We start from the raw sequence: 15115 nt of genomic DNA, 5'->3' as shown, positions 1-15115 counted from the left end.
TCATATTCACTGGCACCTCCTGAGTGCAAGGGGGATAGGTGGGGCTGAATTTGTCAGGTGTGTTGAAGAAGGCTTCCTGACACAGTATGTGGACCGGCTGACCAGAGGAGAGGCCATACTGGATCTAGTTCTGGGTAATGAACCTGGTCAGGTGACAGACCTCTTGGTGGGGGAGCATTTTGGTGAGAGTGACCACAACTCCCTTAGCTTCAGCTTAGCTATGGAAAGAGATAAAGTCAGAGGAAATGGTAAAGTGCTTAACTGGGGAAGGGCTAACTTTGAAGGGATGAGGCAGGAACTAGTGAGAGTAAACTGGAAACAGATGTTCAAAGGGGAAAGCACAGGAGTAATGTGGGAGAAGTTTAAGGACCACTTGAGCTGGGTTCAGGATAGGTTTGTCCCACTGAGGCAAGGAAAAAATGGTAGAAAAAGGGAACCGTGGTTGACGAAACACGTGAGGCAACTCGTCAAGAGGAAAAAGGAAGCAGGAAGTAGGAGGGGCTTATGAGAAATATACGGTAGCCAGGAAGGAGCTAAAGAAAGGACTTAGGAGAGCTCGAAGGGGGCATGAGAAGGCCTTGGCATGTAGGATTAAGGAGAAGCCCAAGGTGTTCTATGCATATGAGAAGAACAGGAGGATGACGAGAACGAAGGTGGGACTGCTAAAGGATAAAGAGGGCAACATGTGCCTGGAGGCGGAGGAGGTCAGGGAGGTCCTAAATGAATACTTTGCTTCAGTATTCACAAGTGAGAAGGATCTTGATCAGGATGAGGTCGAAGTAGAGTGGGCCTGTGTGCTGGACAATGTGGAGATTAAGGAAGAAGTAGTGCTGGATCTTCTTAAAAACATTAAGATTGATAAATCCCCAGGGCTGGATATGATACACCCCAGGTTGTTGTGGGAATTGAGAGAAGAGATTGCAGGAACATTAGCTATGATCTTTGAATCCTCTTTGGCTGCAGGGGAAGTGCTGGAGGACTGGAGAATGGCAAATGTGGTTCCCTTGTTTAAAAAAGGTAATAGGGAGAAACCTGGGAACTATAGACCAGTGAGTCTTACGTCGGTTGTCTGCAAACTACTGGAAAGGATTCTTAAGGATAGGATCTACAAGCATTTGGAGAAGTACAGTCTATTCATGGATAGTCAACATGGCTTTGTGAAGGGAAGATCGTGCCTCACGAGCCTGATTGAGTTTTTTGAAGAGGTAACAAAAGAAATTGATGAGGGTAGGGCAGTGGATGTGGTTTACATGGACTTTTAGCAAAGCATTTGAGAAGGTCCTTCATGAGAGACTCATCCAGAAAGTCATGAGGCATGAGATAAGTGGAACCTTGGCTGTTTGGATAAAAAATTGGCTTAAAGGAAGAAAGCAGAGGGTAGTTGTGGAAGGAAAGTATTCTGCCTGGAGGTCGGTGACTAGTGGAGTGCTGCTGGGATCTGTCCTGGGACCTCTGCTATTTGTGATTTTTATAAATGACCTGGATGTAGAGGCGGAAGGATGGGTGGATAAGTTTGTGGATGATACGAAGATTAGAGGAGTTGTGGATGGAACTGCAGGCTGTCGAAGGTTACAAGAGGATATAGACAGGCTGCAGAGTTGGGCAGAAAAATGGCAGATGGAGTCCGATCCGGACAAGTGTGTGGTGATGCACTTTGGAAGGACAAACCAGAAGACTGAGTACAGGATTAATGGTCAGTTACTTAAGAGTGTGGATGAACAAAGGGACCATGGGGTTCAAATCCATACATCCCTCAAGGTCGCTGCTCAGGTTGATAGGGTAGTTAAGAAGGCCTATGGGATGCTAGGCTTCATTAACAGGGGGATTGAGTTCAAGAGTAGAGAGGTCATGTTGCAACTCTACAAATCTCGGGTGAGACCGCACTTAGAGTATTGTGTTCAATTCTAGACACTTCATTATAGGAAGGATGTGGAAGCTATGGAGAGGGTGCAGAGGAGATCTACCAGGATTTTGCCTGGTTTGGAGAACAAGTCATATGAAGCAAGGTTAGCAGAGCTGAGACTTTTCTCTTTGGAGCATAGAAGAATGAGAGGAGGGAAGTTAAGGGGAGACATCAGGGGTAAGTTTTTTTTTACACAGAGGGTTGTGAGTGCCTGGAATGACTTGCCAGAGATGGTGGTGGAGGCTGAAATATTAGGGGTATTTAAGAGGCTCTTGGACAGGCACATGGATGAAAGAAAAATGGAGGGTTATGGGGTTATGGGGTAGTGTGGGTTTAGTACTTTTTTTAAAGGATTATATGGGCCGGCACAACATGGAGGGCTGAAGGGCCTGTACTGTGCTGTAGGGTTCTATGGTTCTACTCACCCGGAATTCACACTGCCACAACGTGCTTGTCCTACAAGTGCCTATATAATAAATTATTTCGAGATACAGCACAATAAGTCCCTTCTGGCCCACTATGTCTGTGCTGCCTGTTGACACCTATGTGGCTAAGTAATGTGAACCTGTCTCGATGGCAGTGCTTCCAAAGCACAGGGTGCTTCCTTTATTACACACTCAGGTGCACAAGGGTGATTCAGAGCTGGAAACGCTGATCAAATTCCTCGAAGGGCATGACTGAAGATAGAAACAGTGGCTGTCTGATTCTGTTACGTTTCCCTCACCCCCACCCCAATTTCCTTCCCCATTTAGGCTCTCAGGCCTTCGCCCATTTCTGAAAAGGCTCACAATTGGGAGGTGAACTGGAGTGGCTCGGAAACCGGGGTGTCGCAGCCAATGGGCCAGAGCCAATGAAAGCCAGCCAGGTTCCATTGGCTGGAGCCTAGCATGGGAAGGTGTGGTGGGAGAAACAGATTACTTACAAAGACAAGGAAGCTGAAAACTTCAAGATGCAGGGACGCACTGAAAGCAGGAGATAAATTCATTGCTTTGGGAAGCAAGTAGAATGTCGAAGGGGGTGTTGACCTTCAGTGTAAAGGGAGTATAGAAGTAAGGAAGTCATGTTGAAGCTGTTCAGGCCTTTAGCAAGGCCTCATTTGGAAAAAGAGTGTGTGGTTTTGGTGTCTGAAACTAAAAGAGGATGTCCTTGTTTGGAGAACTTAAATGTTATGCAACTCCCTGAATCCTCCACTGCCCCCCTCAGGCAGTGAGTTACGGATTCAAAACATCCTCTGGGTAAAATGATTATTCCTCACATCCCTGCTAAACCTCTTGCTCCTCACCTCTGGTCTTCGAGTATGTAAATACTCTAATAAACTTCTACAGATGATCTCTGGAAGTGTTCTGAGTGATTGTACCATGGTCTGGTATGGAAATTTGAATGTGCAGCAAAGTTCAAAATGGCAGAGCAGTCAACTCAGTCCAATTCCTCACAGGCATATCCCTGTCCACCATCGGTTATCTCACGGGCACACCCCTCTCCAGCATCAGTAGTATCCATCATTAAAGATCCCCACCATCCCCAATCTTGCAGCTGCCATTGGGCAGCAGGTAAGGCACCCTGAAGTCCCACAACAGCAGCTCCCATCAACCATCTGGTGTTGAGCCAACCAGCAAAACTGTAATCAGCACAATACAGCAATACTACGACCAGTTTGATCACTTTGCACTAAAGTGGACTTTTTTTTGGTTTTATCTTGTAAAAACTGTGTGTAATTTGTGTTTTTTTTGTAAATGCTGCCTTATGAAGTTTCATGCCTGCGATGATGCAATAACTTCATTTTCCATTGCTTCCTTGTACTTGTGCATATGACACTAAGTTCAACTTGGACTTTGAAATAAAAGAACCTATGGACTAAGGCAAGAGGAGGACATCTGGCAAGAGGAAAACCGCTGTGCCCTTTAATAAGATCTTGACTGAACTAATCCAGAAAGTTTGAGTATTCCTCAAAAGCAAAGCTTCCAAGTCAAGTCAAGTCACTTTTTATTGTCATTTCGACCATAACTGCTGGTACAGTACATAGTAAAAATGAGACGACGTTTTTTCAGGACCATGGTGTTAATGACGCAGTACAAAAACTACACTGAAAAAAAACTCGGAAAAAAATTACACTAGACTCAGACCTACCCAGGACTGCATAAAGTGCATCAAACAGTGCAGGCATTACAATAAATAATAAACAAGACAATAGGGCAGTAAGGTGTCAGTCCAGGCTCTGGGTATTGAGGAGTCTGATAGTTTGGGGGAAGAAACTGTTACATAGTCTGGTCGTGAGAGCCTGAACGTTCGGTGCCTTTTCCCAGACGGCAGGAGGGAAAAGAATTTGTATGAGGGGTGTGTGGGGTCCTTCATAATACTGTTTGCAGATGCAGCGTGTGGTGTAAATGTCCGTAATGGCAGGAAGAGAGACGCTGATGATCTTCTCAGCTGACCTCACTATCCGTTGCAGGGTCTTGCGATCCGAGATGGTGCAACTTCTGAACCAGGCAGTGATGCAGCTGCTCAGGATGCTCTCAATACAACCCCTGTAGAATGTGATGAGGATGGGGGCTGGGTGATGGACTTTCCTCAGCCTTCGCAGAAAGTAGGGACGCTGCTGGGCTTTCTTTGCTATGGAGCTGGTGTTGAGGGACCAGGTGAGATCCTCCGCCAGGTGAACGCCAAGAAATCTGGTGCTCTTAATGATCTCTACCGAGGAGCCGTCGATGTTCAGCAGGGAGTACTCGCTCCATGCCGTCTTGAAGTCAACAACCATCTCTTTTGTTTTGTTCACATTCAGAGACAGGTTGTTGGCTCTGCACCAGTCCGTTAGCCGCTGCACCTCCTCTCTGTAAGCTGACTCATCGTTCTCGCTGATGAGACCCACCACGGTCGTGTCATCAGCGAACTTGATGACATAGTTCGAGCTGTTCATTGCAGCAGAGTCATGGGTCAGCAGAGTGAACAGCAGTGGACTGAGCACGCAGCCCTGGGGGGCCCCATGCTCAGTGTGATGGTGTTGGAGATGCTGCTCCCGATCCCTGATGTCATCTGACTCCATCTTTTCCACACCCACTCCATCATGAGCACCGGATAAGGCAACTTCCACTCTTGGAACAGGTTCCCGAATGCAGCCTTCCACGGGGATTTGACTCCCAGCCAGTGAGACTCCAGGTAACACAGGACATCTCCAAACCTACCTGGTGTGATCTGACATCGGTGGCTGGTGAAGCCCTGTCCTTAGACCACCATCTACCTTAGCTGAACGCTTGTGAAGGCCTTCACTACTGACAACAGATGATAAACGTCCAGGCATTATTTCAATATCGAAGATATTAGAGAAGAATTTAAACAATGTTTTTAAAAGTCTCAACCACTTCAGAGCTCCAACATACATCTGAACTAGAGGGAGTTATCAGCCAGCAATTACCCCTGCCTCACAAAACCCCCTTTCCTATACACACACTATGTTCCCTCTTCACTTTTGGTTCTGATGCAGGGTTTTAGGTCAAAATTCCTCTCCCTGAACAGCTGCTCGATCCGCTGGGTTCCTCCAGATTCCAGTATCTATGGTCTTCTGTGTTTTTGAAAAGGAAGCTAACTTGTATTTCCTGCCCTCTACCTGAGACACTTCTTCCACTGAAATCAATAGGCCTGTTGAATATACACTGGTGTGGGCCCCACAAGCCAGGAAATGTGGTGTCGAGCAGCGTAGCAGAAGGCTGTGTGCTCGGGAGTTGCAACATCTGCCCAGTTTAAGTCAGGAAAAGTTCTGTTCCAAGCAGAAATTGGCATTTGTTCCTTGACATTCAGTGGCATCACCATCACTGAATCCCCTACTATCAACATCCTGGGGGATATCATTGACAGAAAAGTGAACTGGTCTGGCCATATAAACACCATGGCTACCAGAGCAGATCAATGACTAGGAATTCTGCAGCATGTAACTCATCTCCTGACTCCTCAAATCCTGTCCACCATCTACAAGGCCCAGGTCAGGAGTGTAATGGAATACTTGCCACTCACTAAATGAATGTAGCTCCATCAACACCCAAGAAGTTTGATATCATCCAGTACAAGGCAGCCCACTTGATTGGTACCCGTTTCGCAAGCATCCAATCCCCCCACCATCAACGAACAGTTGAGACAGAGCGTACTATCGACAACACACTGCAACAACACACCAAAGCTCCTAAGGCAGCACCTCCCAGACCCACAACCACCACCATCCAGAAGGATGAGAACAGCGATAGCTGGGAATACCATCACTTGGAAATCCCCCTCCAAGTCACTCACCATCCTGACTTGGAAACATATCGCCGTTCCTTCATTGTCACTGGGTCAAAATCTAGGGTTCTGAAAGAGATAGCGTCAGAAATTGTGGTGACATTAGCAATGATCTTTCAAAACTCATTGGACCCTGGCACGGTGCCGGAGGACTGGAAAATTGTAAATGCCACTCCACTCTCCACGAGGAAGGAAGGCAGCAGAAAGGAAATCATAGACCAGTTAGCCTGACCTCAGTGGTTGAGAAGATGTTAGAGTCAATTGTTAGGATGAGATGATGGAGTACTTGGTGACACAGGACAAGATGGGACAAAGTCAGCATGGTTTCCTTAAGAGAAAATCCTGCGTGATGAACCTGTTGGAATTCTTTGCGGAGATTACATGTAGGATAGATAAAGGGGATGTAGTGGATGTAGTATATTTGGACTTTCAGAAAGCCTTTGACAAGGTGCCACACATGAGGCTGTTTACCAAGTTAAGCGCCCATGGTATTACAGGGAAGTTACTAACTTGGTTAGAGCATTGGCTGATTGGCAATGGGGATAAAAGGATCCTCTTCTGTTTGACTGCCAGTGACTGTTGGTTTTCTGCAGGGGTCAGTGTTGGGACCGCTTGTTTTTATGCTGTATATAAATGATTTACCGTAAATTCTGGACTATAAGCCGCTACTTTTTTCCCACGCTTTGAACACTGCGGCCTATACTATGGTGCGGTAATGCATGTTTTTTTTTCATGCCGCCAAAAACATTTTGCCTCGTAACAGTAGACCAATAAAATTGATGAGTAGTTCACAGAGGTCCAATGAAATTGTACGATAAATCAAGCGCACTTTCACAATTAAATTATTGTAAATCAGTCATTTGTACTCACCCTCATCAACATGGAAAACACTCGAAGAAAAGCATATGATGCAGCTTTTAAGTTAAAGGTGATCAATCTGGTGGTTGAAGAAGGAAATCGAGCTGCTGCACATAATCTTGGCATAAATGAATCGATGGTGAGATGGTGGAGACGCCAGCGTGAAGAACTGAGTCAATGCAAAAAGACGACAAAAGCTTTCAGAGGTAATCATAGCAGATGGCCCAAACTTGAAAACTTTCTTGAATACTGGGTTAACACACAGAGAGCAGGCGGCCGTGGTGTTTCCACCGTGCAGATCAGACTGAAGGCTAAAGCAATCGCCACCAAAATGAAAATCAAAGATTTTAGAGGTGGGCCATCGTGGTGTTTTAGATTTATGAGACGAAAAGGCCTGTCTGTCAGGGTACGCACGACTCTGTGTCAGCAGCTCCCTCCCGACCACGAGGAACAACTTGTTAACTTCCGCACATTCACTCAAACAAAGATAGCGGAGGAAGATGAAGAAGGCGATCAATAACTTTTCCTGTTAGGCTGCAGTATATATATTTTTTACCAGTCGTTAGGAGATATTGGAATGTTGTTCGTGCACTGTTCAGTAAAAAAGTATACGCAACGTAATTTGTGTGTTACCGATACGTATGTATATTTAAAAGTAGCTGTGTTACAGGCACTGTTTGAATAAAAGCATTTGCAATATGTATTTGTTTATGTTACCATACGGATTTAATTAAAAGTTAAAAAATCCTCACGTGTAATATCTTTCTGTGTAAATATCTCATACTACAACGTGGGACACCTGCAGCTTAAAATCCGGTGTGGCCTGTACAAGTACAAAATTGATTTTCTTTCTAAAATTAGAGCGTGCGGCTTTTAATCAGGTGCGCTCTGTAGTCCGGAATTTACGGTAGATGATGAACTAGATGGCTTTGTTGCCAAGCTGTCAGATGATACAAAGATTGGCAGAGGGGCAGATAGTGTTGAGGAAACAGGTAGGATGCAGAAGGACCTAGACAGTTTAAGAGAATAGGCAAGAAAATGGCAAATGAATGTTAATGTTGGAAAATGCATGGCCATGCACTTTGGTAGTAGATATAAACGTGCGGAGTATTTTCTAAACGGAGAAAATCTGAAAATCTAAGATGCAAAGGGACTTGTGAGTCCTTGTGCAGAACACCCTAAAGGTTAACTTGCAGGGTGAGTCTATGGTGAAGAAGACAAATGCAATTTCAGCATTCATCTCAAGAGCAGGGATGTGATGCTGAGGCTTTATAAGGCACTGGTGAGACCTCACCTTGAGTATTGTGTACAATTTTGGGCTCCCTCTCTTAGAAGAGATGTACTGGCATTGGAGAGGGTCCAGAGGAGGTTCACAATGATGATTCCAGTAATGAAAGAGTTATCGTACAAGGAACGCTTGATAGCTCTGGGTCTGTACTCGCTGGAATTCAGAAGGATGAGGGGGGAATCTCATTGAAACCCTTTGAATGTTGAAAGGCCTAGACAGAGTAGATGTGGAAAGGATGATTCCCATGGTGGGAGTGTCTCGGACAAGAGGATACAGCCTCAAGATAGAGGGGCATCCATTCAAAACGGATGTGGAGAAATTTCTTTAACCAGAGGGTGATGAATTTGTGGAATTTGTTGCCATTTGCAGCTGTGAAGGTCAGGTCGTTGGGCGTAATTAAGGCAGAGATCGATAGTTTCTTGATTGGAAATGGGACAAAGGTTGTGGGGAGAAGGCTCGGAAATGGGGTTGAGAAGGAGATAAAAAGGATCAGCTATGATTGAATGGTGGAGCAGACTTGATGGGCCAAATGGCCTAATTCTGCTCCTATGTCTTATAGTCTTATGGTTATGCTTTTGGAAAATCTGATTTATTCATGAAGCTATGACAGAAAATATACTCATTTTCCGAAAGAGAGTATTTTAGTTAGCCAAACTTGACACATCTTCCTGTATCACCAGCCTAGGGATTGTGATTGTTAGCCCAGTAATTTAAAGGTAAACTGCTCTATCTGGTATACAACCTTAGAAAAGTTTCACAAAGGCTTTTTGTAAAGATCTATAATTATATAATCTTGCCATCTGTAACTTCGGATCATGTATTTTCTATTTCCGCCCTATTATGTGGCCCTTTAAAGTTTATATTTCTGACTTTAGTAATTGGGACGAACTGGAAGACTAATTCAGATCAGGCGTTTGGTGTCTTAAAACTGGTGATAAGGTTCTAAATTTAAAATTAAACTCCCCTCAACAGAATTAAATATGATAAATATAACTGGCGTGTCAGAGCTATCAAGAAGGTACATTAGCAAGCTGTGAGATTTGGCAATATTTACAATTCCCTTCATCCTCGTTAGCAATCAATGCGAATATTCACAACCTGTTTCATCAACACTCTGGTGGAAAATGAGCTTCCAACAAATTGATATCTGCACAGGAAATCAAAAGGAAGATGGTGAGCAGCTGATAAACGGTGTTCAGACATCGTGTGGTCCTCTTTATGAAAGTGGAAACCACTCAAGGCCACCTCAATATCTCTGGAAGGAGACTCCTGAGAAACAGCGAATGCCTTCGCATTTGGCTTCCCGACTGCCATCTGCTGTTCCGACACCGTACGAAGGTGTTTCGCATTCAGCATTGTACAGCTTATGGAAGTGTTAGAACAGTAAGGTACTTAACAAGGATGGTTTGGGAGGGAGAGTCGACTGGAACGACTGTTACCCCAAAGAGAAGTTGCAAGAATAAAACTGACCTTAGGCTTCACTGCCACCTAAAGGGGCAGAACCATCGCTTCAGGGTGCTAGAAGAACTTTCAGTAATTTCCTCCCCCCTCTCTTTTTACGTTCATCCTTTTGGCTCGCCTCTCACTCTCTTCTCTTCATCTGCCTATCCTCTCTCTTGTGTCCAACCTCCTTCCCTTCCACCCATGGTCCATTCTCCTCTCCTATCAGATTTCTTCTTCAGTCCTGTCTTTTCCACCTATCACCTCCCGGCTTCTTACTTCATCTCCCCCAAACCCATCCACTCACCTACCTTCCCCCTCACCTGACTTCACCTATCACCTTCTAGCTTGCACTCCTTCCCCTCTCCCCCACCTAATTCTGGCAATTCTTTCACCTTCCTTTCCAATCTTGGTGAAGGGTCCCACCTGAAGCGTTGACTCTTTATTCCTTTCTACAATGCGGCTTGAACTGCTAAATTCTTCAGGCACTTTGTGTGTTGCTGCGAGAAGAATGTTGCTACTGCACTCTGCAAATCTCTTTCAGGCTATCACAAGGGCATAGAAATAATGAAGGAGTTTAAATGTCATAGTCAATTGTGCCCTGCAAGCAGCATTGGTGGCATGGAGCCCAGGCTGATCATCACACTTTGAATGACCACACACTTTCAATTTCCTTTGGTGTCTGACTCAGGTCCTTTGCAAGCTGCTTCAGAAAAAGTAAACAGCTTTCCACTATTGCTAGCGCAGAGGAGATCTGAGGAGGCAAAACATTTATTTCAATGGCATTCCATCGATAATGAGTCGAGAAAGCCCAGTGGTCCCAATAAGTACATGTGGTCTGTTTGCCAATGTGTTAGTGTTTTCTGATATCACCACTTGTGGCATAAGAGCATAAAGCAGAATTAGGCCGTTGCCCATCAGGTCTGCTCTGCCATTTGAACATGACTAATTTATTATGCCTCTCAACACCGTTCTCCTGCTTTCTCCCTGTAACCTTTGACACCCTCACTAATCAACAACCTGTCAAGAGGCACTTTAAATACGTTCCAATGACTTGGCCTCCACAGCCGCCTGTGGCAACGAATTCAGCAGATTCATCACCCTCTGGCTGAAAGGATGAAATTCTTTTCTGGGCCTGTGTCAATCTCAATCCCACTCTCCGGAATTCCCTGCGCTCCCCACTTTATGAGGAATAACAAGAAGCCAGGATTGCTGCTTATTCTTTGGCCGGGCAGGTGGGGATCTTTGACGATAGATGTTGTTTTCCTGAGTCAGCAGATACTAGCAGTGGTGCTGAAGAATATGCCCATTATCGGATATGCCACTGGAATTCTCTGCATTGCACACCTTATGAGGAAAAACGAAATGTTGGAATTGTTAACAGAAGTTGAAAGATAATGGTGGCACTCAATCTGTAATCAATATTCAGAAATCTTCATTTTGGCTGCTGACTCAAGAAAGGTCGGATGTATTATCTGAAGACTTTATTTACTGGCCTTCCTCCCTCTTTCCCAATGCCCTGCTGCCCAATCCTGTAAGATTGAGACACAGGAGACTGCAGATGCAGCGACGCATGAGATACTGAAAGAACTCACTGGGTCAGGCAGAATTGGTGAAGGGAAATGGGCAGGTTTTTCAACACAGAGGGTGCTGCATGCATGGAATGAGCTGCCAGAGGAAGCTGTGGAAGTGGGTACAATCACTGCGCCTAAAAGGCATTCAGACTGGTCCATGGGCAGGAAAGCTTTAGAGGAAGAAAGGCCAAACACAGAGCAACTGGGACCAGCTCATTTAAGTAATTTGGTCAGCATGGATGAGTTGGGCTGAAGGGCCTGTATCCATTCCATCTAACCCCAGGGCTCCAGGTTATCTACACATCATCGCCACGCCTCACCTCTCCAAGCGCCTTGATTGAAAGGTTCTGGGCCGTTAGTCAAACCACCCTTCCTTTCTCAATGTCCAAGTCATTGTGACTAACAGACAAAGCATGATTCAGTCACTTACTCCTCCATGTCTTTTCTGTCACACTGTCCCGGAGATTGTTCCGGATACCCATCCGCGTGCTGGGTAGAAACCCATAATGGTTTCTCCATGGGCTCTAGGTGCCTCACTTTAGGAACATGTCACTGCCAACACATTACCTCACTTGGCGAGGAATTAGGAACCATAGCTGAGGTCATGGGCACTGGCCCGTTTACACATGTGTCTGAGATTAGCTTAGTTTCCAAAACTATTATTGGAAAAGGGAAGTGAGGCCTTGATGAATTTGGCAGAAATAGAAAGGCAGAAAAAAAACAGACCTCAACCACTTCCCATGTCTCCACGTCACAGGCATCATCATGCAGTTAGCAGCTAAGAACGAGACAATAGCGGCAGCCACTTCAATGACTTCCTGCAATATTTTCCTATTTTTGAAAATAAACATGCGCGTCAAACCCACTGCAAGCAACACATCCTCACAAGGCTTTGCAGCGACAAACGGCACTGTTTTGTGTGTTATTGAGTAAAATCCATTTAACTCTGTTAGCAGCGACACAACGTGCCAAGGTTCAAAACGCTCACAGAATGTAGAGCCCTGCTGATAAAGCAGCAGTGCCCTGCTGTGCTGTCGCTGGGTTGTGGAACACTTGGTCGGGATTTGTTGTGGATGACCTCTAGCTGTGCTTAGAGTACAGCTGCAATAAGACAGGGTGGAAAGGAAATTTTTTTTTGAACTTAGTTGGAATCTTGGTGAACTGCAGCACAGAGGGATATAGTTTGTGTGCATGCCAGTCGGGGTATAGCCATCTAGGAATATTCTGAGTCCAATCCCATGCTGGTTCCATTAAAAAAAAACAGCATACCACACTGGCTGTTGGGCATTAAATACTAAAGCTCACATGGAATGGTTTCTATTCAGATCTTCCCTTAGTTTCTGGGTTGTTTTAACTTCATTTATCCTTTAAGGTAAAATTGTCCTGGTTTGGTTGTAAGAAAGAGAGAGTATGTGGACTTAGGGTGTCAGGAATTCCTTGTAAAGAGTAGCTCACGTCTGTGGAAGAGGACAAACCGCAGGCTGGTTACACATCGCATCAGGCTGAATGCTGCTGACACAGGCTGAAGGCACAGACTTCCAGGACCATCTCCCTCACTGCTTTATCCCGTTACTATGCTTTTGCATCATCCTCCCGCAGTCTTTGATCAAACCTGCCATCTGCTCCAACTTTCAGCAGAAGCCCCTTGCATTAACTGGAGACGTTAAACAGGTGTACAGCATGCTTGCCTTTGTTCGTTAAGGTGTTGGCTTCAAGAGTCAGGAAGCTATAAAACTCTGGTTAGGCCTCATTGCATTCAGCTCTGGTCAGCCCATTATAGAAAGGATGTGAAAGCTTTAGAGATGGTGCCGAAGAGGTTTACCAGGATGCTGCCTGAATTAGAAGGCAGGTGCTACTAGGACAAATTGGGAAAAAAAAAACTAGAATCATTTTAGAAGCATAGAAACATAGAAAACCTACAGCACAATACAGGCCCTTTGGCCCACAAAGCTGTGCCGAACATGTCCTTACCTTGGAAATTACCTAGGGTTACCTATTGCCCTCTATTTTTCTGAGCTCCATGTACCTGTCCAGGAGTCTCTTAAAAGGCCTGATCATATCTGCCTCCATCACTGTCGCCAGCAGACCATTCCACGAACTCACCACTCTCTGCATAAAAAACTTACCCCTGACATCTCCTCTGTACCTACTTCCAAGCACCTTAAAACTGTGCCCTCTCATTTTAGTCATTTCCGCCTTGGGAAAAAGCCTCTGACTATCCACATGATCAGTGCCTCTCATCATCTTATAAACCTCTATCAGGTCACCTCTCATCCTCCGTCGCTCCAAAGAGAAAAGGCCGAGTTCACTCAACCTATTCTCATGAGACATGCTCCCCAATCCAGGCAACGTCCTTGTAAATCTCCTCTGCACCCTTTCTATGGTTTCCACATCCTTCCTATAGTGAGGTGACCAGAACTGAGCACAGTACTCCAAGTGGGATCTGACCAGGGTCCTATATAGCTGCAACATTACCTCTCAACTCCTAAACTCAGTCCCAGAGTTGGTGAAGGCCAATGCACCGTACGCTTTCTTAACCACAGAGTCAACCTGCGTAGCAACTTTGAGTGTCCACATTTTCTATGAGGCAATGGGTGAATTGTCTGCTGAAAATTGTCCCTGCTGTGTAGGTGAGTGATGGGAGATCCAGGTGAAGTAAGTGAGTGATGGGATTGCAATGAGTGCCAGCATGCACTCAAGGGGCTGAAAGGCCTCCCATGTTGCGAAGAATAGCGTCACAGTCTCACATCTCCAGATTCTGGGTTCAGTCCTAACCTAGGGTGCTGTCTGTGAGAAGCCTGTCACCTTGTGGATTCCTACCTTCCACCCAGACACACTATGTCCCAGATATGTGCGGGTTGCAAGTCTAATTGGATGCTGTAAATTACTCCTCATGTGTCGGATTAGTGTGAACAGGTGACAGAAGGTCTTGCTATGACCTGTCGCTGTGTTGCATGGCTGTATCTATAAACACTAACTATAAGCTGTTAATGAGAGCAAAAAAGAAATTAAAATCAAAAATGATCAACAACTGCCCCCAACATGTAGCAGAATCTGAATCCAAATCAGAATTAGACTCAGGTTTATTATCACTGAACTGTATGTTGTAAAATTTGCTGTCTTCTGTCAGCAGCGCAGTCCAATAAATGGAAAAATATACTACAAGTTATAGTAAGAAATGTAAAAGAAATAATTAAATAATTAAGTGAGGTAGCATTGATGGGTTCATAGCCTGTTCAGAAATCTGATGGCAAAAGGGAAGAAGCTGTTCCCAAAAGATTTGAAAGTGTATCTTCAGGCTCCTGTACCTCCTCGCTGATGGTAGTAATGAGAAGAGGGGATGTCTTGGATGGTGAGAGCTCTTAATGATGGAACATTTGGACGTGAAGAACAGAATCTTTTATCTACAACCTTGTGTGAAAAGTACGCCTCTGTTTTGGCCGATTTTGATTTGCGGCACTGTGTCCTGTGTCCCAGTGACTGCAACCAACGCTTTCAAGCCTTGATGAAGAACATTGGCTTTGAAGTGAAGTTCTGGCAGACACTGACAGTACAAGCTGCTCGGGTGCCATCTTTGGCTTGGCTGTCAGGTGGCAGAAATCATTCCTGGCGACTCAAGTTTAACCCTTGGGACCTATGAACCGAACAAACTACTGGAGGTCTGGTCTGAGCTTAAGTCCATAGATGTTGCCCGACCTGCTGAGCTCCTCCAGCATTTTGTATGTGTTTCTCCCTCCCCCTTTCTGCTATTGAAATGATATTGGTTTATTTATAAATTACAGCCTT

Source organism: Hypanus sabinus, chromosome 1 (genome assembly GCF_030144855.1).
Source record: "Hypanus sabinus isolate sHypSab1 chromosome 1, sHypSab1.hap1, whole genome shotgun sequence".
Taxonomy (NCBI): Eukaryota; Metazoa; Chordata; class Chondrichthyes; order Myliobatiformes; family Dasyatidae; genus Hypanus; species Hypanus sabinus.
This window is presented reverse-complemented; position numbering follows the sequence as displayed.